Here is a 25,903-nt window from a genome sequence, read left to right as displayed (position 1 = left end):
CCATCTTACAATACCATCAACCCTGATCTGGGCTAGAGCAGAAAGTTCCTGACCAATCACCTGCCAGCAATTTCTACTCCCTCCCAATCCTCTCTCCCTTCAGCAGCCTAAGTGACTTTTGAAATGAAATTCTGACCCAGTACTCTTCTGCATTTAAACCTTTTAGTGGCTTCCCATTAGGAAGCTACTTCCAAATTTATGACCATGAGCATGTGTTATTTCTGTAATGGGGGAAAGGAAGAACAATAATTTTTAAAGGAGTCTGGTTACAAAGAGACCATAAGCATGACGAGAGCAGGGGTTAGGTCTGTGTGGTCTGACACTGAAGCTCAGTGCCCAGCCAGGTCTCTGCGCACAGCTGACTAATAAATGTGGACCGGCTGGTGGAATGACTGAATGAAAAGGGACGCAGGAGAACCTAGGCTGGCCACAGAGTTGAGGAAGGCATAGTTTTGTTTGCTGTGCCTTGTTTTGTAAGATGAAATACATACTCATATATATTACACATTCATACACACACACACAAATGGTGATGGAAAAGAGTGAAAGAAAAATACACAGGAGGGGGTCACTGATGGAGAGAGGCACAGGCAGAGGGGCTCATCAGGAAAGCAAAGTGAAGTGTAAACATAAGTGTATATGTGCATTACACATACACACAATTTTTTTTGAGGGAGGAAAAGAAGTTGAGGCATTGTCCCCGGAAGATTTCCACTGCCTCTGTGATTTAAGAAGCAAGATGACCTATGAAGAATGAGGGAAAAGGGTGTGAAATAGGGACATGAGGAAAGCAGTGGGAGTTTGAAATCCTTTCCAGGACAGATACGAGGCGTCCTCTGGCTAGGTGTGCAGGGTTCCGTTTCTGTTCTGTGGTTTTCTTCCTGAGCTCTGCAAATGCTCAAGAGTCTGATTTTCTTTTTGGCCTCCTGTCCCTACAGCAATAGGTCCCCGGAATCTAAGAATCAAGGGTATCCCAATAACCTGGGGGAACTCTGACAAAAGGATTCCTATGCCACGCCCCGTGAGGATTCTGCATTAGTAACTGGGGGTGAGGGTGGCTCTGGTGTGCCACTCAGTCTGGAAAGCCTTGCCCTAAAGAACCTCACCTTGGGTCTCCGGCTCACCAGGTCTGTGGCCTCACAGGTCACATTTTCTCCTTAGTCACTGTACTGACCACTGCTGGGCACACAGTGCTGGTGATCAAACCAGCCAGTCAAAACCACAGTGACATGCAATGTCCACTCGGTCTTTCGATCTAACAAGAAACCACAACGTGGAGGGGAGAGAAAATACAGATGTGGCTTTTATCTACTCACACACGGCTCCGACGGGAAGGACACACTTCCTGGTAGGGCGCTACCAAGAATGGCCATCCCTGCCAGAGGGTAAAAAGGAAACAAACCAGACCTCTTTCTCTTTTATCTTCCCTGTTTCTCTGGCTCAACACTAACATTTTATCTCCCTGTCAAGAACATGAATCCAAGTATGCTTTGCAGCTGAACTACTATCAGCTGAAAATAGCCCAAAGGAAAAAAATTCAGAATTTTTAACCATTTAACAGTTTCTTGTTCAGGAAATATAGGCTGCAATTCTACTTGAGACTTTAAGGATACCAGAGTTACAGAGACTGACGGACAAACACAAGGAAAAGCTTCACTTCTGCAATTTCTTCAGTTAGGGCTGCTACAACTCTGTTTCCTAATCTGGTATTCAGCTACACTTGATTACCTCAACTGCTTAGAAATAAAATCAATCTTTGGGTACAAAGAGATCTTAAAATCACCTACTTCAATCCCTTGGACTTACAGATGAGAAAATAATGGCGAGAGAGAATGCCCAGGATTAAGTATTAAATCTGGGAAGAGGACCCAAGCTTCCTAACCACTGGTCCAGGGAACTTTCCACTGTACTTGACCCCAACTGTTCCTAAGAGAAGAACTAAAGTCGGTGAAAATGGAGATTCACGATTTACACAGAAGTCCCATTTCACAAGTGTGAGCATATGCCTCATAAACAACAAAGAAAAACATGTAAAGTGAGGCTTTCATTTAAAGGTGGAGTACTAGGGGCCTCCTGGGTGGCTCAGTCGGTTAAGCGTCTGCCTTCGGCTCAGGTCACGATCCCGGGGTCCTGGGATGGAGCCGTGAGAAGCAGGGAGTCTGCTTCTCCCTCTGCTGCTGCCCCCTCCCCCTGCTCATGCTCGCTCTCTCCCCGCCCCCCCCCGCTGTCCCTCTCAAATAAATAAATAAAATCTTTAAAAAAATAAATAAAGATGGAGTACTAAGCCCCTGGACTGAGTCCTGCTCCCTCCTCAAACACCACTGGGACATAAACTAATATAAAGAGCACAGGAGAAAGTAACACAATTTTGGAAGATGGAAAGCAGACAGCTGAGCAGGCTGGAGAAAGCTCAATCCAAAACTAGTACTGACCTAGAAGCAATGTCATTTAAATGATAAACCCTCAAGAGGCTGGGGGACTGGCAGCGCCAGGTTGCTCTGGAAGTGAGGGTGAAGGTGGGGCAGAGAACTGGCTGAAAGTCTGTTTAAGTAGAGAGACCAGCAGATTCTCTCCCTCACTCCTTCAAGAAAGTAACTGCCTCCAAAGCCCGAGGCCCCACCTGGGAGGAGACGGAGAGTGTATTTCCTAGTGGGACCTTTGGACTAGAGGATTCCAGGCATAGGTGATGAGTGAGATTTCATACTGAGGGGAGATTACACAAATTCCTGCTGAATGCTGAGACACCCCATCCTCGTCCTTGGCTTTCTCACTGGTCATCTTTTCTCGGGAGAATCTGGTCAGCTCAAAAAACCTAAAAATACATCAGGATTTCCTAAACAAAACAAAAACAAACAGTCCAGCCTAGAATGAAGCTAAACCCAATCTGCTGTCAAAGAACCTCCAGGCATCTTTTTAGATAGCTAATCCAGAACAGGAGAGAATAAGACTTCTGGATAAGGAAAGCATTTAACAGAGAAACAGCAAAGCAACTTAGAGGAGAAAGAAAAATCACAGGAATGGGCGCCTGGGTGGCTCAGTTGGTTAAGCGACTGCCTTCAGCTCAGGTCATGATCCTGGAGTCCCGGGATCGCGACCGGGATCACGTCCCGCATTGGGCTCCCTGCTCGGCAGGGAGTCTGCTTCTCCCTCTGACCCTCCCCCCTCTCGTGCTCTCTCTTTCTATCTCATTCTCTCTCTCAAATAAATAAATAAAACCTTTAAAAAAAAAAAAGAAAAAAATCACAGGAAGAAATTAAAAAAAAAACAAAAATCAAAACTCTAGCATCTTCAGCTACTGAGAAAAATACATTCATGAAATAAGGACAAGATACTATCAAAGAGAGAGAGAGAGAAATAAAAATATTAACTCTTAGAAATTAAAATGGTGGCAGATTGAAAATTCAATAGAAGGCCTGAAAGATACAATTCAGCAAATATCCAAGAAAGCTGAACAAAAAGACAGAGATGGAAAACAGGAAAGATGGAAAGTTTGGGGGCCAATTCAAGATAGCCAATATCCTGATAATAGAGTGTTCATCACCAAAGAAAATGGAGGGGCGGTGATTATAAAGAAATTTCCCAGAACTGAAGGGAATTTTTTTCCAGAATTGAGGGACATCTTCCCCCAAACCTGAAGGACACCATTTTCCCTTTAAAGAAAAGTGGACAGAGGGAGGGGGATGGGGTTTCCATAGTGAAGAAGCTGAATTTCTAACATATTAAACGCAAATAGTCCTACACCAAGGTACATCATTATGGAATTTCCAGAAAGAGTTTTCAGACAAAGGGTTTTAAGTCCAAATGGCAGGAACTTCTGAAAAGCAACACTGGAAGGCAGAGGCTTAAAAATTCTGAGAAGAGATCATTTCTACTCAAGAAGTATACTTAGTCGAGCCATCAGGAAAAAGCCAGGGAGAGCAAAGGCGTTGTCAGACCTGCAAGTCTCAAAAAGTTCTCTCCTCTTACACCCTTTCTCCCTAAGGAACTGGACACTGTGTGCCACCAAAATGAAGCAGTAAACCAAGAAAGAATAAGTCATTCCGTTCCAGAGATCAGGGGCTCCAACACAAGAGTGGCAAAAAGAATTCTCAGGAGGGTGGTGAAGGGGGAAGCCTTAGTTGTTCTGGGGCCAAGAAAGCAACCTAGGCAGAGACAAGATCAGAAGGGTCTGAGAGGAATTTCCCCAAAAAGATGAACTTGGTACATTCTTGATGTGGTTGACTGGGAGGAGATTTACAACTGGGGTAGAGCCTGAGGTTGAATATTCGTAAGTACATCAAAAATGAAGAGATTTTAAAAAGTCGGTACCTGCTATGTAGGCTTGAGAGGAAAAGTAAACAAACTATATTACAGCACTCGTCTGTGGAAAGCATTAGTTATAAGAAGGTAAACACTGCATATTGATTTTACCAAAATTACAATACAATTACAGCTGGGAGGATAGGGGCTGGGAAATTTGTGTGAGAGGGGAGAGGAGCAGGGCTGCATGAACCTGAGCTAAATACTCACTTTTTCATCAACAGATAATCCTTAAAACTAAAAAAAAACAGATGAGTAACAATATGATTACATTAATTAAAGATACAGAAGTAATTACTAAAATAATCCACTAAAGTTGAAAATACTTGCCTCTGGGGACCATAAAATGGAAGGGGAGATGCTGCTCTTCATAACACATCTTGTATTACTCAATTTTCTACTTATGTAAATATTATAAAATAATTACACAACACTCTGGAAAAGCAAAAAAATTATTTTTCCCCTTTAAAAAAATGGAAGTAAGGACTCATGTCAAACATCTCATGACATGACACGTATAAACATTAAGAACCCCTATTCTGGAACCTATTCTGTGCCAGGCACCGTGCTCGATGCAGAAGATATAACAGACAACACCACAGAAAAAGTCCCTTTTCAGGGAACTTACGTTCCATGATAAAACTAAACGCAAGATCTAATAAGACAGGAGAGGAACGTATCTATTAGAAGCAGCAACACACAGAGCTTGAATGACCCTGAGAAATTTCACAAGAGTGATGGGAAAGGACAGCAAATTGTAGCAGAGGAAAGAAGAAATGGGTAGTGAAGAACTGAAGTACATCTAGATTAACATTTGAGAAATTCCACCTTAATTAAAGGACCAAGAAATGGGGTGAGAGAATGGAGAGGGGTATTAGGGTTTAGGAAGGTGTCTGGTTCTTTAATTTTTAATATAAGGGTACGTGAGCATTAATTCACTTATTCCTTCAGTCGTCCAAAAAACGCTTATTGAGCACCAGAATGCTGTTCTTATGCAGCTTAGGACCTACTGGGGGACAGAGGCAATAAACAAATACAGACTTAATTTCAGGTAGCGATAAATGCTTTGAAGTCAGCTAAAGCAGGTGAAGGGAACCGAGAGTGACAGTGATATTCTGGATAGGTGAGTCAGGGAGGCCAGCCAGCTCCAAAGGGTGGCGTCTGAGGGAGAAGTGAAATGCAAGACAAGAATCCTAGACAGAAAGGGGTTGGGAGGGGAGAGCAGATGGAGAGGGGGATGAGAGCAGCGTTCCAGGCAGGAGGGTGACATGTCAAGGGGCAGTGAGGGGCCCGTGTGGCTGGAGCACCTTGAGAGACGGGCAGAGCAAGAGACGGGGACAGGGAGGTGCCAGGGGCCTTATGGTACAGGGCTAAGAGTCAGGACTTGATACTGTTTGTAGAAAAACCACTGCAGGTAATATAAAAGTATAAAAGGAAGAATTTCCATGGCTGTTGTGTGAACTCAGACCACAGGGTAACGAGAAGGGGCAGGAAGAGGGCTGAAGAAGTGATTCCAAAGTCCCAGCAAGATATGGTGGTGGTGGTGGTGGTGGTGGTGGTGGTGGTGGTGGCGGCCTGACTCGGACTTAGGTGTGGGGTGGGAGATGAGGAGTACTTGGATTTGGGATAGATGCTAATGGGTCCAATATGAGGTGCGAAAGAAAGGCAGGCATCCAGAAGACTTCGGGGTTGGGCGCCTGAGCAACTGGACTGAGTCACTGCTGAGATGAGGCACAATGGAAGAAATGGAGGTTTAGAAAACAAATGAGAAGTTGGTTTTGCACATGCCATGTCTGCAACGTCCAGTAGACAACCAAGTGAGGCAGTAAAGCGGGCAGCTGAAAAGCCAGGGAGAGACAGGGGCTGGGGCTATGTATATGGAAATCATCGCTATATAGATGGTCTTCAAGGCTCTGGAAATGAGTATCACCTAAGTAGTGAGCTGAGATACGAAGCAGTCAGAGAATAAAGCCATGAGCACGCCAGTGTCAGAGGCCAGGCCTAGGAAGAGAAGGATCCGGCAGGGGAGACAGGAAAAACCAGTGAGTTGCAAGCCGAATCAAAATGGAGCAGCATCACAGAAACCAAGTAAAGAAAGAATTTCAGGAAGGAGGGAGTGGTCAGCTGGGCCCAGTCCTGCTAAGATAAGCAAGAGCTCCATGATAAAGGGCCAGGGCCTCCATGACTCGGGATGAATGAACAGTGTTCTGAGATAACATTCCCTACCCATAAATGCACTCAGACGACTGAGTAATCTGGAATAGTAAGCCTCAGTTCCTCTAGAACACCAATGCTCTGTTTCCATGAATGCCTCCTCACACAGCCGGCCCTCCCTCCTTCGGGATTCTCCCAGGAAGCGACCGAGGAGATCCCCATGCCTGGGAAATAAAGGCAGCTCTCATGGGTTGGCTTAAAAGAAATGGGGCAGCACACCAGTGCTCATGGCAGAGAATCAGATACGCTTGGGCAGGACAGAACTATTCCACAGGTTCCTCAAAGCCTGGGAGAGGAAAATTAATGAAATCATTCCACCCATCTTAGAGAGCCACTGCAGAGTATCTGCAGTTTCTGCTACTTCTGATTACTGTTCCTAACCCCCTTTTCTCTCCCTATTTGCTATGTTGTGGCACCAGACTTTTTTTTTTTTAATCTGGTTTACAGAGGTTTAATTTATATATAGTAAAAATTTCCCCCAAGGGGCGCCTGGGTGGCTCAGTCGTTAGGTGTCTGCCTTCAGCTCAGGTCATGATCCCAGGGTCCTGGGATCGAGCCCCGCATCGGGCTCCCTGCTCATCGGACAGCCTGCTTCTCCCTCTCCCTCTGCCTGCCACTCTGCCTACTTGTGCTCTCTCTCTATCTGTCAAATAAATAAATAAAATCTTTAAAAAAAAAAAAAAGAAAAAAAATTTCCCCCAAGTCTGGTACATTTTGACTAATGTATACAGTCATGTAGCTTCCTCTCACCCCTTCACAGTCAATCTTCTTCTCTCGCTTTTGGTCCTTGGCAAGCAATGAGCCGATTTCTCTCTACAGTTTTGCCTTTTCAGAATGTCATGTACATGGAATCAAATCGCATGCTGCCTTTTATATCTGGCTTCTTTCACTGAGCATAATGCTTCTGAAATTCATCCATGTTGATGCCTATATCAGTAATCGGTTCCTTTTTGCTACTCAACACTGTTCCACTGTGTGGGTGTACCACAGTTTACCCATTTGCCAGTTGATGGACATTTGGGTTGTTCCTAGGTTTTAGTTATTATGAATAAAACTTCCATAAACTTTCGCTAGAAGGTCTTTTGTGGACACGGGTTTTCATTTCTCAAGGGTTTTCATCTCTCCTAGGAGTGGAATTGCTGGGTCGTGTAGCATCTAGTTTTCATCCACTAAGAATAGCTAAACATCTACTGAGCACTTACTTTGTATCACACAATATTCTAAGCTCTTTATATGCTTTATGTTAATTTTTAAAACAGCAAGTTTTAATCAAGTTATGAATGCCCCTGCCTTACTGATGAAGAAACTAAGGCACAAAGGGGTTAGGTGACGTTCCCGAGATCACACAGCTAGCAGGCAATAGGGCGCCGCTTCTCAAACCCAGGAATCACATCACAAAGTGCACATCATCCACCAATTTGTTTTGCTGCCTCCCTCAAGTCAAATGTGTGATGGCTGAGAGACAGATTACCAAATTCTACCTGATGCTGTGTTTGGACCAAAAATGGCCATCACTGACTATTCCTTTCCCCTCTTTCAATCATGACAATGAACATGCTGGAAGTCTCGGAGTATCACTGCAACAATGACATGCCATTTTAAAGTCAGAACTTTATAGGACTTTATGAAGAAATGCTTTTAACTGTGTCACAGAAGCTTATAAATATTAACTTACAAATGTTAAATAACAACCGTAAGGAAAGCTGAAGTCAGCCGGCTTCTTAGAAAATTATAAGGACTCTGGAATCAGACAGACCTGGATTTAAATTTTGACTCTGCTCCCTGGCGGATAGGTGCATACACATACTTCCTCAAACGTGAACACTGGTGTGAATAAGTCCGAATTTGCAGGGTGGTCGTAATGATTTTGATGGCACAAAGTGGTTGAAACACTGAACACCGTCTTACATATTTAATAAACTCTCCTCTCCCACAATGTACTGCTGAGCCTCTGAAATTGGTATGACAGAGGCTGGTTACTTAGCAAAAATTTTGTCTATCTGTTCATTTTTCACCCAAATAGCAGCAAAGGAGAGACTGGACACAGGTGCTTCTTTAAAATTTCATGTTTCATCTTAAAAAGGAAATCAGGCAAACTCTGCACTTTATGTTCCACAGTATAATCAAAATTATTTTAATATTAAAATGTTTTACATTTACCTCCAGCTATTCGCTTTCTCCTGAAATTTCTCAGACTATTTAATAAAGGAAAATTCCCCCCGAATATACAGCGGCCTCACTTACACACCACCATACTGCCCCTTTCCTGATTATAAAGCAGGAAACTATGACATTTAAGACTTCAGCGTGAGTCCACACACTCTGGTCATTCTTCTCTCCTGGCTGCCACATCTCAACATCATCTTCACATTCACCCTACAGCTCTCAGCCCAGTTTACAGTCTTGGCTCCAAAAGCTTCGAATTCTCCCCACAAGAAAACAGCTACTTTCTGTGACCCCTGTGTGCCGCCTCCTGGCCACGGCAGCTCAAGAGATGCCGGCTGCAACCTGCTTTCTGAGACAAATCTCTGGTACAGCCCTAAGAGTCAACACAAATACTGCAAACCTGGAAATATTTTTCAAATAAAAATAAGGTACTGACCAAGAATGAACCTTAAGTCAAATGGGATGACAGAAGACTGGCAGTTGTGGGTTTTTTTCTTTTTAATCAATTGAATTGAGTTGAATCAATCAATATGAATTGAAGAGAATTTAACACATGAATCCAGAGAGGCCAAAGGATTTAATTCGGCTCTGGTAACAGAATGTGGCTTCTTGGAGTTATGTATGCAGTATAAAGAATTTAGTCCTTAGAACATACTTCCACGAAATAGCATTATTTTCTTGATACAACTTTCTGTCTTTAGGTAAAGGCCACATGCTCCCCTCCACTTCCACCATACACACCTGTAAGGATTCAAAAGTCCCTGGATGCTCTAAGTACCTTGAGCAACTTGGGAGGTTACTGAAATTTTGTTTTCATTTACATCAGAAGCCCCCTGTAATTTCTTACCCCCCACCCCCCAAAAACCTCTGTTCTGGAAGATAAGGATGGAAAGTCTCGGTGTATGAGATCTTACCCACAATACAGGGGGCCCTAGAAACATAAATAACTTTTGCTTTCAGAAGCTATTTTTGGAAGCTAACATATAGAAATAAATGCATTATTTTTAGCAATCCATGTGGACTAATGGAGGAATAAAAAAATCAGGGTACTTCAACTCAACAAGCGATCCGGAACCCTACAAGATGCCAGCAAGTTGCAGAAACGACAAGGAGGGTAAGGCTGCTGGAAAGGACCGTCCGAGAGGAGAGCTAGGGGTGCTGTTCAAATAGGGAGGAAGGGCATCTTACCCAGCCTGGATGGGTCAGGAGTCAGAAAAGGCCTCTTGGAGGCAGCAACATCACCTGAAGAATGAGGAAGCATCAATAAATACATCAAATGTAAGGGGGTGGCATCACGCCGCAGAGAGACCAGTCGGAGGGTCAGACCGGAGTCCCAGACCTGCTCCTGCAACAACTGGGATATGACCTTGAGCAAGCCACTTGCCCTTCTGAGTTTTCATTTTTTCTCATCGGTGATATGGGATGGTTAGATTATGTCAGTTTGCCCTAACCCTTGCTGTGCATCAGGATCCTCTGGGAGCTTTCTAAAAATACTGGCTCTGGGGCGCCTGGGTGGCTCAGTTGGTTAAGCGACTGCCTTCGGCTCAGGTCATGATCCTGGAGTCCCAGGATCGAGTCCCACATCGGGCTCCCTGCTCAGCGGGGAGTCTGCTTCTCCCTCTGACCCTCTTCCCTCTCGAGCTCTCTATCTCTCATTCTCTCTCTCTCAAATAATAAATAAAATCTTTAAAAAAATAAAAATAAAAATAAAAATACTGGCTCCCTCCCCCAGAAATGTGGTTTCAATTGATGGGACACCTGTGTTTCTTTCAGCAGCTTTCCAGGTGATGCTGGTGTGCAGTCAGGGCAGGGAACCACTGGATGAGAGATCTCTCAGGTCTGTGGTTCAAAACCCCTAGTGCTCAATAACACCCTCTGGGGAGCTTATAAAAATCCCAAGGCAGGCTGCATTAGCAACAATGAAACCAAAATCTCTGGGGGTAGGACCCAGGCATCCCTATCTTTCAAAGTTCCCAGGCTGATTCCAAGGCGCAGCCAAGGTTGAGAACCACTGTTCTAGGCGCTCTTAATACTTCCATTTCCTATGACAGCCACTGAAAGGTGGCAAAGAGAAAGGAAGAGAAGCTTTTAAGTTTCTCCCTCTCTTTTGTGTCCAATTGAAAGGAGAACTGCATGTCAAAGCCAGTGATGGGTTTTAAATGGGGTGGTAGCACACAGTAGGGTTGATTTTAGACATGTGCATAATTCATGCCAATGCAGGACAGGTAGAAAGACGCCTATTCCAAAATGCTCTCTGTTCTAAATTTAAAATTCAATGGAATACATATGAAATGACTCCATGGTGTGTTCTCTGCAATACTTAGTTAGGATTTGATTTGCATGGCTGACTATAATATGAACATTACATTCCCTACCCCCAAGGTTACTTAAATCCACTTATTAAGGCAATGGTGAGCTAAACAAACAGTAATTAGAAACACTCCAGACTACCTTTTAAATCTGTTGCTAAATTATATTTTTCCTGCACCAAAGCCCATACACACAGCATGTCCACAAGCATCACAAAACCCAAACCTCAGAAATATTTACATTAATAAGAGCATAAGTTCCTCTGGGTCTTCACATTGGGTTCTGCAGGGAAGGAAGGGCTGCTTTGGAAAAGGGCTGTTCATTACTGTTCTTTCTCACATCTGGGTAAATAAAGCACTGCCCACATGTGGCTAGAAATCCCAGGAGAAAATGAATTCTCCGTGGGTCTGAAAATGAAGAACACCTCTGATAGACCGCCTCATTTCCTGAAATGAGCCAGAAACGAAAGTAATTCCTCAGCAAAGAACATCTGCACCGCGGCACAGCTTATAAAATAATGCCAGATGATACCTGTGGCCAGAAGGCTGGGCCTGAGGAAGGAGGGCGGGCCTGGAGAACAGGACTGGGGGCTTGGCACTGCATTTAATTTCAGAGCTGCTGCTGCCACTAGCTTAAAGGGTCTGCAAATCCACCCAGTGGCGGACTATCCTGGTCGCCGCTGTAAATCTTGATTAGCAGTAAGACTGCTTATATTCTGTTAGGAACCTGGCCCCTGTCCAAAGGGTGGAAGCAGCCAGAAAGGATTCATGGGCCGTCGTGGGCACAGAAAGAGCAATTCTTAGAAGAAAAACTGTTTCACTTCACTAAAAATAGTTTCTGCCTGTTCGTGATTCAGCTAGACCTTTCTTCCTGAGGAGAAAGGACAGCTGTGCAAGGGGACCTGAGGATGCCGAGGGAAGCCCCTCCTTCCACATTATGCGGGAAGGAGGTACTGGCACATGGTCAGGGGCTGGAGGGTAAGACAGACTGAAATACCTTTCACAGCAACTAGTGAGGACCAATCAACAGGAAAGTGGAAAACAACGGCTGTCTTCACCAAAATCCAAGGCCAGTTGTTTTCATTAGGTGGCTCGTTACTGTTCCTTCCACAATGCATGTTTAGAAGGAATCCCACTCCACTGTTGGTACTGGAGGTGGAGAGGGTACATGGAAACAACCTAAATGCCCATGAATAGGTCACCAGTTCCATCCAGAACAGAGACAACAGAATACCATGTAGTCATTTAAAAGGCCAGTACAGACGGTGTGCAGATATGGAGACCTGTATGTTGTATGATATATTAAGACCCGAAAATAACGTACCTGGACTCCACAAACATTTGTGCAAACGTATTTAAAGAGGTGGCCTGAGTGTGGAAGGAAGGGGCTAGGAGAGTGTTAATTTTCCTTTTACAGCCTTGAATACAGTTTTGAATGATCTTTTCAGGTACTTACCCTCCCTCTTTAACAATAGGCATGAACTAGGGGGAAGGCTATTTTTGGTTTCCTCTTTATACTAGTCTCTCTCTATAAAACAAATGAAGGTTATTTTAAATAGATGTAATGTGCTCAATTGTGTCTCCTCAAAATTCACGCGTTGAAGCCTTAACTCCCAGTACACAGACCGTGACCCTATGAACCTTGATGCGGTGATGAGGTTAAAATGCAGCAGTGAGAGTGGGCCCTAATCCATTCTGACTGGTGTCCTTCTGAGAGGAAAAACGGGCAGAGACCACCCCCCCCACACACACACACAGAGGTGTGCACAACAGAGGAAGGACCAGAGAAGAAACCAAATGCGCCAACACCTCGACCTCAGACTTCCAGCCTCCAGAACCGTGAGAACATAAATTTCTGTTGTTTAGCCACCGGCCTATTGACCTATAAATAAACAGATGGATAAAGTTCTACTAACACAATAGGGGGAGAGGCACCCGTAAAAGTATTTGATGGGTTAAAAACCCACCATGTCTGCTATGACGCACCATTTGGCAGGCAAAGAAATTGGAGCTCACTGTGCTTCTGACTACACCAGAGTCACCCCCTTCAGTGACTTGAGCCAGGAGTAGAACGGGTCTCCTACCTTCTTAGTCAAGACTCAGTCTGCTCATGCTACTTACCTTTTATGGTATTTTTAACAAGTCCCATAACTTGAAGGACTAGCAACTGAGATGTTTTATTAGTGTCTTTTAAAGGCCTGGCTGATGTTCAAAAGGCTTTCTTCCTGTGCTGATATCTAATGAACAGGAAGGTGTCACAGTAAAATTATTAATTCAATTAAAAAAAAAAAAAACTTGGTGCCAGGATTTTAAAGAAATCCAGAAAAACAAACGACATGCCATATTTGTGTGCCAACCTAATTTTTTATACTTTAAAACATGTGGTCTCAGACCACATTGCAATATATTAAAAATATGGTAGTCCAACACTAAATTATTTAAAAGATTTATTTATTTTAGAGAAAGAGAGAGAGCGGGGGGGGAGGGGCAGAGGGAGAATCTCTAGTAGAATCCCCGCTGAGCATGGAGCCTTGATCTCGTGACCCTGAGATCATGACCTGAGCCAAAACCAAGAGTCAGACGCTCAACCGACTGAGCCACCAAGGCGCCCCAGCCAATGCTAAAATCTCTTTATGACATTTTATATATTTTTACAAATTAACCCTTCGTTTAAAAATAGAGTTTAGAAATCAAAGATATATTAAAGTCACAGACTTTGCCTATAAGAGTCTATAATCTAGAAGTGGGTTAAGGCCCAGGCACATGAAAATACAATCAAAACTTGAAGATAAATATTTGGTACAGTCAGTTCATGCTGCATTCAGAGTAAGGTGGAACCAGCTTTTGCCTTGAATGGTTAGGAAAATTTTCACCAAGCGCAAAAGCTCTAAACCAATCTGGAATTAGATACATAAAAGTTAAGGAGAAGTGATTTATGTCCACATCTATCTTGCTACTAGCCTAAAGTTTTAAAGGCAAGAGTTGTAGCTAAGATCCTAATAGAGTGCGTGGCAAATAAGAGGCATTTGCCAGTGCTGAGGCAGGAGAAACAGGTGGGGAAGCACACAGTACGTTCACCCTCATGTAGGCTTAATAGTGCAGGTTCTTGTAAGGAAGTTGTGGGGTAGAAGGTTAAAGAAGTCGGGATCAGCCCGACTTCCTTAGTTTGGGCTTTCGCCCTATGCATAATGGACTCTTAGAAGGTGTTTCTGAAGGAGAATGTTATAAAGAACATAGATGGGCCCAGCAGTGATGTACAGAATGCAAAGAGGTGGCAGGGAAATGACAGGAATCGATCAAGCGGTGTGAGGGGTTAATCAGGTGATCTGCTGGGGAGCCTCAGCTTCCCAATGTGTAAAATGGGCATCATACTGCCTATCTTCATAGGACTGATATGAATGCTATAAAGAAAACAGAATTGCCATTATCATAATTATTTTTCCACTCTGAAAGATACAGAAGAAAATGAGAGAACAACGGTGGGATACAGAGCCACAGTGTGTCACCTTAGGCTCTCCTCAAGTGCCTTAAACACAGGGTGATAATGGCCATCCTCTTTTTTGGAAGCTAAATATACTGTATTTATTCCCTAGTCCTCCAGAACTTGATACGTCAATCCAGCAGACCCAGGAGGAACAGATGTCTGAAAGTCTTTAAAATCAAGACACTCCAAAATCAATTTTTAAGTTGTTTTTTGTATAAAAGTAACTAACAGACTAATGCCAAACAGCTTTAAAACACTAAATTAATGGACTCAGCTATAAATCCAGGAAAACCATTTTCATAATGAAAATGCCAATGCCTTTTTAATTAAGGATGGAATTGCCAACATAAAAGTCTTAAGATAAATGAGGAATCGTTCCTTTCTCTCATAAATGAAAAACTCTGAAAACTGTGAATTATCCTGAGATACTGATTACCAGAAATTGTTTAGAATCTAAGCTACAGGATTTTCCAACTGCATAATAATCACTTCATACTGGGGCTGACAGCCTCAGACCAAATTTGAAGCCCTGGCTTTTTAAGTTCCTTTTTCTAATTATTATCAGGGGGCTGATGGCCCTATATTTAGAGTCATTATGTAACTATGAAGCTCTACTGAAGATAATGGCACTTTGTTGAACACAAAGCAATGCTAACTTTTTTGTAAATTTGACCTGAGAAGATTTGCTATACAGAAAAAAAGTATATGCGCATTTATATAAATATAGAGGTGTGTTCGTGGTAAAGCTTTACCAACTAATCATTAGCCATCAGTCATCATAAAATAAATACATCAGAGATCTGTGCTAATATTCCTATTCTCAACATTAATGATGTGTTTAAAAACTGTTTACTCGTTGGCCCCAGACCAGGTTTCCACATTTCCTACATCACTGGAGGCTGTATGACTTCTTAACATTAATAAAAAACCCAAACCCAATAAAATTACCCAAAAAGACTCACCCAAAGGGAATGAAATAAAACATAACTGGTTACTGTTGCCAGAGTCAACAGAGACTTTCCAATAAACAATGAGGCCAGGATGAAGACAGCAGTCAGCAGTCAAACAAGTTCGTAGGCTACGACTGACACAGAATAAGGAAGGCACACATACCAGCATAACATGACGACTGTGGAGAGACATTAGCCAGCACATATATGTATTCAATCTGAAAATGAATAGCATCTTAGAAGGACGCACCAGAAAACAAAATCAAGGGTTTACAAGAAAGAAGAAAAGAATTCCCACAAGGACAAGAACAAAGGCTAAGACAACATGGGGCAGGTTAGAGTAACCACAAGATAAGTTGAGAGAAATGAGTTTTAATCCCTCTTCTTTATCTCCCCAACTGGTTTCCTTCAGAATGTTCCTTAACTTTCTAAACCTCAGCATCTTTAGCTATAGTCTGAACAGGGAAGATTACATGATATCCCAAAGTCTCTTCCAGCTCTGATAATAGACCAGAAGTTTCTGTTTAGTTGACACACAGATACTTTGTCTTTTATAGGCTTCTCTTACTTCATAATGAGCTTCAAGTTTGCAAGCCTGGAATTTCAGAGAAGGGAGACAAATTCTGTCAGCACGCACACAGAGCACAGCCCTAAAGCCGGAATCCAACCAAGGCCTCTCTGACAGGAGTCCAACCAGCTGGCCAGTTCAAATGTTACCTGGGACATCAGGTCAACCTCAGTCACAGTCCCTTTGCCCCTGCCCTCCTGAGCTCTTCCCAGCTGGGTACACTCCTTTCTCAGCCTCAACTCTTCACACAATCCTACAAGTTACATAGACACTTATTTAGAAAGGTTAGGAGAGCTCACAAGATGTAACAGGCACTGGAAATGTTTCCAGCACTCTAAAAGAACACCTCTCACTGCCCTATTGCAACCAGTACTTTAATAATTCCACTTTTCAAAATCTTCATAAAATAATCTGAATGCAAACATTTATATCCATAAATACCTCACATTATTTATAATAGCAAAAAAAAATCTGCCACATGCTCAATCTACAATAATCAAGGAAAGATTATGTAAATTATACAGCATGTTAGGCTCTCTTCCTATTTGCACTCCTAGCCCCTGCGCTTACCCTCTGCAGGACCCCAACGGCCCACTTACATCCACTTCCTTCACCAGACTTAAGGTCCAAGAGACAAAAACCACATTTTGTTCACTACCTTAGCCATAAGGTCTACCTCATAGTGAGCACAAAATAAGTATCTGTTGAATGTTTGCTAGTAAATGCTCTCAAGTAAATTCTATATGGTTGGATACGATACAACTATCAAGTATGGTTTGTGAAGCATGTTTAAGTAGAGAGAACTTAAACACGCTTTTAAGGATGAAAAAAGTTCTGGACATGCACGGCAGTGACAGTTATACAACAGTGTGACCGTACATAATGCCCCTGAACTGTACATCTGAAAATGGATAAAATGGCCAATTTTACGTTATATGTATTTTACCACAACAAAGAAATAAAATAAATATTAGGGAATACTTATGAGGCAAGATAAGCGAAAAGGCAGCATACCACATGTCTAACCTCTATGAAATTACATCTGCGTCTCTGAAAGGCTAGAAAGCAGCATGCTAAGGTATTCATGTTTGGTTTATCTTAGGGTGGTCGCGCTAGGGGTGATTTATTTACAATTTTCTTTTTCCAAAATATCTACAATTGCCCACGTATAATGCACACCATGAGAAAAAGACGTGGCCCAGCAAGCGTCAGGGATAGGAAGGGTTGGTGACCAGCAGATTTCATTTAGATAGGGATCATCCACCTGGCCACGATCCCTGATGTACTTATATACCACATACCATCTGACATGTGCAAAGTACCTTCACTGTGAAGACAATCCAAAGGCATGCCATTGGAGTTCAATTTTTATATTTATTATATTGAAATGTATTGTTCGACTTGTTCCTATTGCTATGCCAGAAAGCATGTGTTACAGATTTGCTGCTCCGTAAGTACACTTTGCCCAGGCTGAGAAGAAGCGGGATAGACGGTGTTCTGGACGTATAAATGCCAAACTGGAACGAACGCACAGTTGTTCTGAGGGGAAGGTTTTCAGGACCTGGGACAGGCCAGTCTGGAACTCCTCACGGAGCATGAGGCATCCAGGCAGCCTCAGTAAACACTAGATTCGTTGCATTTCACAGATGAATTAGAAGCAAGGCCTTTGGAGTCACGGACTCAGGACTGAAATAACATAAAACATAGTCCTCGGATTGCCACCTACAGCTGTCATCTTGAGTGCTCCTGGCCTAGTTTCCCTACAAATAAATGGAGATGATAATAGCTACCTCTCAGGTATTAAACAGTATGACGTTTGTAAATCAGAGATGCAGGAAAACCCAGGGCCTGCTGTCAGAAGATGCTCAGTCAGTACCCCTAGTTTCTTTTCCTTTCCTTCTTTACAGTGAGTGTCTAATCTGGGAAAGCAACAGTGTAAACGACTTAATGTGTAAAATGACCCACTATCTATAACTAATAAAGTTAACATGATAGGGATATAAGAAGATATTTTCCATAATCTTCTAATGCACCCCATCAATTCAGAAGCCCTCATGATACAGTTCAAACCAGTTTTCCTGCTCTTTGTTCCTCAGTAGTTGGAAAATATTAATCACTATTCTCTGTGTACTTCCTATACCTGAGACCATGAAGCCACCCCTCAGTTTCTTCTTTAACATTCTAATTTTTAAATCTTCCATTCCTTTAAATGTATCTGTGACTCCCCTGAGCCCCCTGCAAGCTTCCCCCACATTCTGTTAGCTGAGGAGCCTCTGAATCCCTCTGAACACAGGGCATCCCTGTGAGCATCACGCAAGGCAGGAGCCTGCTTCATGAATCCCAGTGTGAGCTTTGAGAAATACAACTGCATGATCATTATGCTTCTGAAGGTTACTTGACTTTGGGCAACAGACAAAGGTGTGTGGGTACTCCTGACACAGATCCAAGTGTGGCCAACAGTGCCCTCTACGCCTGTTCCAGTTACCTTTGTCCTTTGCTTTGCCTGTGGTTACCAAAACTGTTCGGCAAGCTGATAGCATCTGATACTGCATCAGATTCGACACTGCACCAAACCCCTCCCTTCAAAAGCGCAGCCCCTGTCTTTGCAGAAGATCTGCTCCTTTCCTTGATTAGCTCTTTTACTTGAGTGCCTCCTTAGGCAAAGGATAATGGAAATCTTCAGCTGTTTGGGGGGTTTTCTGTGTGTGCAGGCTAAACCGTGAACTCCACTACCTTCAGGCTCGAAAGCTCAAGTTCATTCTTCCAAGAAACATGTACTGAGCCCAGCATTTAGCCCATTCAAAAATAAGCTAGTCATGCCTCATGAAAGAAAAGAATATCAACAATTATATCACAGTGCAGTATGTTCTAGAACAAAGGTACAGAGAGGGTATTATTACAGCTGCACACAGGGCAGAGGAGGACGACGCTGGCTCTGCCTAGGCAGGATTCTAAGTGTTGGATAATTCACACATCTCTTTACCGGCCGGCACTGAGGAATGAATGAGCTGACCTACAGTGTCTCTGGGGGGTTAATGCCATTGCAGTCTTTTAATGCAGTCTATTTAATACCATTGCCACCAAACTTCTTTGGTTACTGTATTTGCTTTCTTGTTCTGCTCACATATTCACCTCCTTAATTTATTTTCAGAATAAAACATATGGTGCTTCCATTCTCTCCCCAGTGTTTCAACCCCATAATGTGTCCTGCCCTGGAGAGTTGCTTTGACTCTCAGGGAAAGAACACTGTAATGGCTTAGCAGGAGCAAACAAAGAGACAGGAAGGAGCCTGCTTGGTGAAAGGAACTAGAAAAGAGTGCGTGGAACCCTTACCAGAAGCACCGCTGTGACCAGGCCCTCCGTGGCTCCAGCAAGTAAACGCCCTGGAGATGCCAGGGGCATGGCCATCCGCTGCCACTGGGGACAGCTTATCTGCAAATCATTTTCCAGCCTCCGCCCCTCACCTCACCTACTTCTAGTGGTATGGTATTTGTCAGGAGTGTTTTTAAACCTTTCAGAGGCCATGCAACTCTGGGAAATCTGGTGAAATTCCAGGATCCTCTCCCTAGAAAAATTCCCAGAAGCACATAAACATAAAATATTGTAAACAACTTCTGGGGACTCCTGAATCACATGGATACTAGGAGGGGGCACACTGTTCAGTTTGAGTATTTCTGAGCTTCTACCCTGTGCCAACCACCATGAAGACCCCCCTCAAACTCAAGTTGTCACCTTCTCCCACACACCCTGCCTAGAACAGTTGTCCCCATGTTATCTGCCCAGGAAAACACCTACTCAGCTGCTTAAGCATCACCTCTTGAAAGAAAACATGCATGAACCTTTTGCCCTAATCCACCATCCCCCCTCTCAAGAGGGACTAACTGCACCCTTCTTTCTGCCCTACTGAATCCTGCAGGTACTTGTATCAGAGATCCTACAATAGTTACCACCTTCATGTGTTTTCATGCCTTTCCCCTTCTGCTAATTAGAAGCAACCTGAAGGCACGGGCTATAACTTAGTCATCTTTTATTTCTAGCTTCTAGTAAAGTCCTCATTCAGGAAGAAAACATTCTACCGAGGAAAAGAGACACAAGAGCAAATACTTTCAACAGGGTGTTCCTAATGCTCAATCTGATGTGTGAGTTTAAGCTAAATCTTAAAAGAGAAGCTACGGTGAATAAGACAAAGTTAGGACTGGACGTTATAGGCAGAGGCGAGGGCAAGGCAGGCAGGAAACCGTGCATACAGGGAATAAGGTAATTCAGGATTCATGGTGACTACAAAGGTAGGCAGGAAGAAGTTGTAATCGATGAGAGAGAAGTAAAGCGGAACGAGGTTACGGAGGGCACTGAACAAAGTGTAAGGGAGTTTGGATTTATTGTGTAAAGGTGGGGGAGGGGAAGTCACTGAAAGATTTCTTTTCTATTTAAAAAGTAACAAGGGGGCCTGGGTGGCTCAGTCATTAAGCGTCTGCCTTCAGCTCGGGTCGTGATCCCAGGGTCCTGGGATTGAGCCCCGCATCGGGCCCCCTGCTCTGCAGGGAGCCTGCTTCTCCCTCTCCCACTTCCCCTGCTTGTGTTCCCTCTCTCGCTGTGTCGCTCTCTGTCAAACAAACAAATAAAAATCTTTAAAAAAAAAAAAGTAACAAATGATAGTTATAGAAAATGGAGAAAAAGCACAAACAAGAAAAATCTGTAACCCCACCATACTGAGACAACCACTATACTATTCTTTCATCTTCATATATTATGTAAACACGTATATATCTGTATGTGGCTATGGTTTTCATGTTCTCTTGATTCTGCTAATATTTATTAAGCATTTACTAGGTACCAGACATTGTGCTAAATACACTCCATGCTTTCTGTCACCACATCATTTAAAACTCACAAGAATTCTTAGAGGTAGTTCCTGTTGCCATGCCATTTTAAAGAGGAAGACATAGTGAAGGTCAGGGGGAAACGGCACAAGGCCACACAGCTAATCTGTACCAGAGCTGAGATTCAATGCCAAGTTTTCTTACCGCAAACGTGATCATCTTACACTATAATTTTTCTTATGTATCCTCACGCATTTATTTTGTAAGACAAGTGACTCACTTTATCCAATTGTCTCAGAAAACTCCCTTTGGGTTCTTGATTAGCACTGTGGAAAACTGAAAAAGCAAGCCTACGACGCACCAACACTTTTCTACTGTCGCCTCGTACAGAGAGCACAGAAAGCCCCTGGCCTTTATTTCAATCTTTTCGTAGTCTTGGTAAAGTTCGCAGTTTTCTTCAGATTAATCTGGCAACGGTGTGAAGAAGGATGGATTTGAGGGGGCACGATGGGAAAGCTGGAATACCAACACAGAGACAGAGCTGAGAAGTCCAGGTGAGAGACAGGAACGCCAAGGCCCGGGGTAGTGTTATTTCTGACTGAAGGGGCGGAGTAGACTCAGAAACACAGAAGACATCCATCCAGGACCGGATGTGCGGAAAAAGCAGCAACAGGGCAGTGTGAGGAGAGAGAGGACGGAGGGGAAATTGGAGGGTGGATGCCACTGACTGAGAGAACACAGGAAAAGATGTGTTTTCCAGTGTGTGGGTGTTGGACACAGAAGCACCAGGAGTTCAACTGTGAACATGAAATCACTGAGCACATCCTGAGTGCCTACTTCATGCCAGTGCCTTGCTGAGTGCTGCGGAGTCAGCAGTCACGCCACGGAGCAGGTCATAGGACAGGTGGAGTGGGGTTAAAAGAGTGGAGAAGGAAGGAAGCACAGAGGCAGGGGGCATCCAGGTGGAAATGTCCTGCCCGGGGGGAGAGGGGGGCGGGACTAGAGTCCGAGAACAGGCCAGCACTTGTAAACTGCAAGTGTGAATGAGCAAGCCTTGAGAAAACACGGGCAAGAATGGAAGTGGACTGAGGTGGGTACTTGAAGTAACACCAGTGTTTTAAGCGGAGCAGAGGAAGCAGGAGACCAACAAGGGACAGTCAGATGTAGGAGGCAGGCCAGGAGAGCCCAGACCACAGAAGCCAAAAGGCAAGGGGAAGGAATAACAACCCACCTTGAGACCATACTGCTCTTGGACTTCTCAGGAGGAATGACTTTTTTTTAATTCAAAGGTCACTCAGTCGATTTTAAACAAAATCAAATAAAAAGTCCATGATGAGGGTAAGAATTTACATCTCCTGGCTGGTGCCTCTCAAGAGTTTTATCCACCAGCCATATGGAGTTGATGATTAATATTCAGTAGGAAGTGAATTTATAATCATGTGCCTGCCATTCAAATGTGAAAAGAAATGTTTTCTGCTCAGTATACCCAATAATACATTAATATAACTCCAGTTTAAAATACATTTATGAATAATTTTATACATTTTAAAAATTTCCTGGCAAGAATGATAATAGAACAATCTATTTTCACTGCTACATGAAACAATAAAGAGGAATGAAAGGTTCAGTTAATCAAGAAATTTAATATGCTTTCTAATAAATATCAAACAGTCATTACTTGGGCTATACAAAGGGCGGCTGAGGTCAAAAGATGAGTATAATAGCAAGAGTTTGTGCCCATATTTATTCTCTGTCAGTTGCTTATATTTGCATAAGAAGTTTCCTCTATTCATGAATTTTTTTTAACCACATTAAAATGCTAGAAATCAAATTTGCTTTTCCTGATTTATATATGGGCAGTAATAACAAGATTTTGTAATGATTAACAGTAGTAACAAATAAATGGAAAACACCAGCCCTTCCAAACTACCGTGCAACGACAAACAGATAGGAAAATAAATTACCTTCACTCCCTTAGGTAAATGTGGTTCAGGAAGCCAGGAAAGCACCAGAATCTGAAATGAGTACTGTGGCAGAGTCTGATGAAGCCAGGAAAGGCAAAATACAGTGAGTTCTTCCTTTTCTGTCATCTCTGTCAACACTATGATGCGTGTGCACATGTGTACACACACACACAGACACTCAAATTGATGGCATCCTAATCGGAAGAGGAGATGCAATAACTTCAAGATTATAGTGGAGACACTGGGGCCAGAAGGAGATGCAAGATCTATCCATCTAAGAGGAAGTAATGGAGTCATAATTTCACTTCTTAACAATCACCCAGAACTGGGAGTCTCCACTAGTAGAGACTTTAATAAAATGGAAATGACTTGGGGGTGATTCTTTCTAAATTGAGGAGAATCCTATGGTTTCATGATGGTTTCTTTGGGAGTAATGTCCAACAAGTAATGTTCATTACAACCTTCTCCAGCAACATTCCTGCTTTTATTGGAGGAGAGAATTCCAAGTAAGAGAGAGGCTAATAGTGGTAAGTAATGTCTACGTTTTCAAAGATGGCAAAGATGAAGGACTTCCAATACATCAAACACTGAAATGCCAGAATAATAAAATCAGGAGGGAAAGGAGAGAGGAAAGGGATAAATGAATAAATGATAGAAAACAGATTCTATAAAATTAAGAACACTGTAGTAAACAGAAATAAAGTTTTATTGAGTTTGGTAATCTAGACATGCAAAAACTATGGTAACTTAAGTTTTTAGTGTTTACAATGTAAGAGATATCACAAGGCATGTTTAAAAAACTAGCTTATTCTCAATTCTAGAATATGTAAGGGAGTTAAAATTTTGATGTCTTAAATCTTAATCAGGATCACTTTAAAATGTGATTATTTTATGGCATGGCATTCAGATAAAAATATATAATTAAATAACAGAACCGGGAAACTTTGTTTTATGCATTTGAATATTCTGAGTTTATTTGTTTGTAGAAAAACTTGGTCATAATGCATATTTCTACTTCAACTGGTAACTAGGTTCCAAGCTTTTGTTTTTATGATTTTGGAAAATTTCCACAATTCATTTAATCATAAGTGTATCTGGTGAAAAAAGTTAAATATCACCATTTTATGTTCACTCCAAAGTGTGAGAAACACCTAACTAGCCAAATTAAAAACAAAACAAATTATCCAGACTAAACTGTACTTATTTTCCAAAAACAAACTTGAAATACGATGATAAAGAGCTGGTTCTGTAATACAAGTAGTTGTTAGTATCTATGATGCCTTCAACAAACTTGCCTAGTCCCATGTAGCCCTGTCTTCTAGGGGTCAGGGACATGGATTCTCAAGACAGATGGCCTCGGTTCAATTCCCAGCTCAGCCACTTGCTAATCATATGACCTTGGAAGTTACTTGGTCTTTCTGTGCCTCAGTTTCTTCACCTGTAAAAATGGGACCATAATAGTACCTACCAATCCAGATTGTTGTGAGGAGCATATGAATCAATGTGAAGCACTCAGGAGAGCCCTCGGCACACACTACATGTTCAATAAGGATTGGCTTGTTATTATCTGTTTATTATAATTATCATCATCATCATCATCATTATAGCTCTCATCTATTTCATGGGCTTTCCATTAAACAAAAATCAATTCAGGTCTGAGTGCTCAAGTCTAATAATCAGTTACTCGTATAATAACTTCTTTCAGCATACCATAATTAAAATTTAAGAACTGTGCATACTTTTGGTGGACTATAAAAGACAATTACCAGCCCAAGGCTAATGAGGGGTAGACATAGGACTGGACCAGGAAATGCTCACGCAGGAGTCTTCTGACACATGTTGATGTCCCTCCTCATGGCGGCCCTTAAACTTAGCAGGTTTTCAGTAAACTATAGCAACAGGTACAAAAATAAGCCAATAAATAAATAAATAACCCATCAAGGTAAATATTTCCCCATAGATCACAGTCAAAACAAAGAAGCTATATTCAAAACGTGCAATTATGCAGTGCTGTGGCCTAGATTCTTTGGCCACACATGACAGCGGTGTGAAAACATGGCAGGAAAAATAATCCTCACTGGGCCAAAGCCATGATCTAGCAGGTTCTGCTTCCCCAGGCAATAATCACCTGCAACATCTCCATCCTCCTCTCCCCCTTACTGACCCACCTTCAGGAGGTGCAGACAGCAGTGTTACCAATTTGGGTTTCCAGAATCCTGGAGTAACCTTTCCCTGGCTCTCCAAACTATAACTCCCAAGTCTTTCCCTACTGCCTTCTCCTTCCTGTACCATGCAGGATCCATCAACCTCCTCATTCATAAGATTGATGAAATTTCTGGAATTATTACATGGAGAGTTCTGAAGAGCTTTTGCAAATTTAAAGTGTGAATCAAACATTACTAGCTTCACTGTAAGGGTTATTAATATACAATTACAGAATGAGTAAGCCGGGAGGACTCTTGGATATAATCTAGTACAAACCTTTCATTCTATAGATAAGAGAACTATGATATTGATGATCACCTATAACTAAAATAACTGACTCGAAGTAATCTAGTGCATTCATATGGCTTGAAAAGAACACCTTAATTATATATTTTCATGTACTAATATAGCAAAAGGTTAACCATCAAGGTTGTTAATGATATTATATATCTTCTAACTTATAATCATGGGCAGATTTAGGGATAATATTCAAGCTTTTTAAATCGTGCTTCTTCCATGGACCTCGATTCCACATTTCATTGTTATTAATGGCATCAATAAGCCTTTCATAAATTAGCTCAATGAATAATTTCATATATTTAGAGATTTCTGAATTCTATTTTTTTCTTCCCTGCAACTAGATCAGTGGCAGGGGGCTTGGAGGGAGATGAGAAGCAAGATCTGGACTCCTACTGACTTCAAATGGGAAAGCCCAGTAGGAACGAGCAGGAAGAAGATAATCTGCAAGACTAAACTTCTTTTCCTAAAATGTGCTCTGTTTTTAAAAGGATGTACATGTCCTTTTACTAAATGGAAATCTTCCATTATTATATGTTTAACAAGAGAAGTCAAAAGGAAATTCACAAATAAGCAAATAATCTTATATTTCAATTCTATGGACTCAACTCCTATTTCTCATATACA

The 25,903-nt window shown here is 42.4% G+C and overlaps 1 protein-coding gene across 4 annotated transcripts in view; it reads right to left on the bottom strand.

Annotated features, from left to right (window-relative positions):
• Window positions 1-25,903, bottom strand: part of ANO6 (anoctamin 6) — a 186,073-nt gene that overhangs the window by 133,936 nt on the left and 26,234 nt on the right. The window lies entirely within an intron of this gene.

This window comes from Eumetopias jubatus, unplaced genomic scaffold (genome assembly GCF_037043125.1).
Source record: "Eumetopias jubatus isolate StellerSeaLion01/CBP00866 unplaced genomic scaffold, mEumJub1_p1.0 scaffold_8, whole genome shotgun sequence".
Lineage (NCBI taxonomy): Eukaryota > Metazoa > Chordata > Mammalia > Carnivora > Otariidae > Eumetopias > Eumetopias jubatus.
The sequence above is the reverse complement of the archived record's forward strand: the minus strand, read 5'-3'. Positions and strand labels throughout refer to the sequence as shown.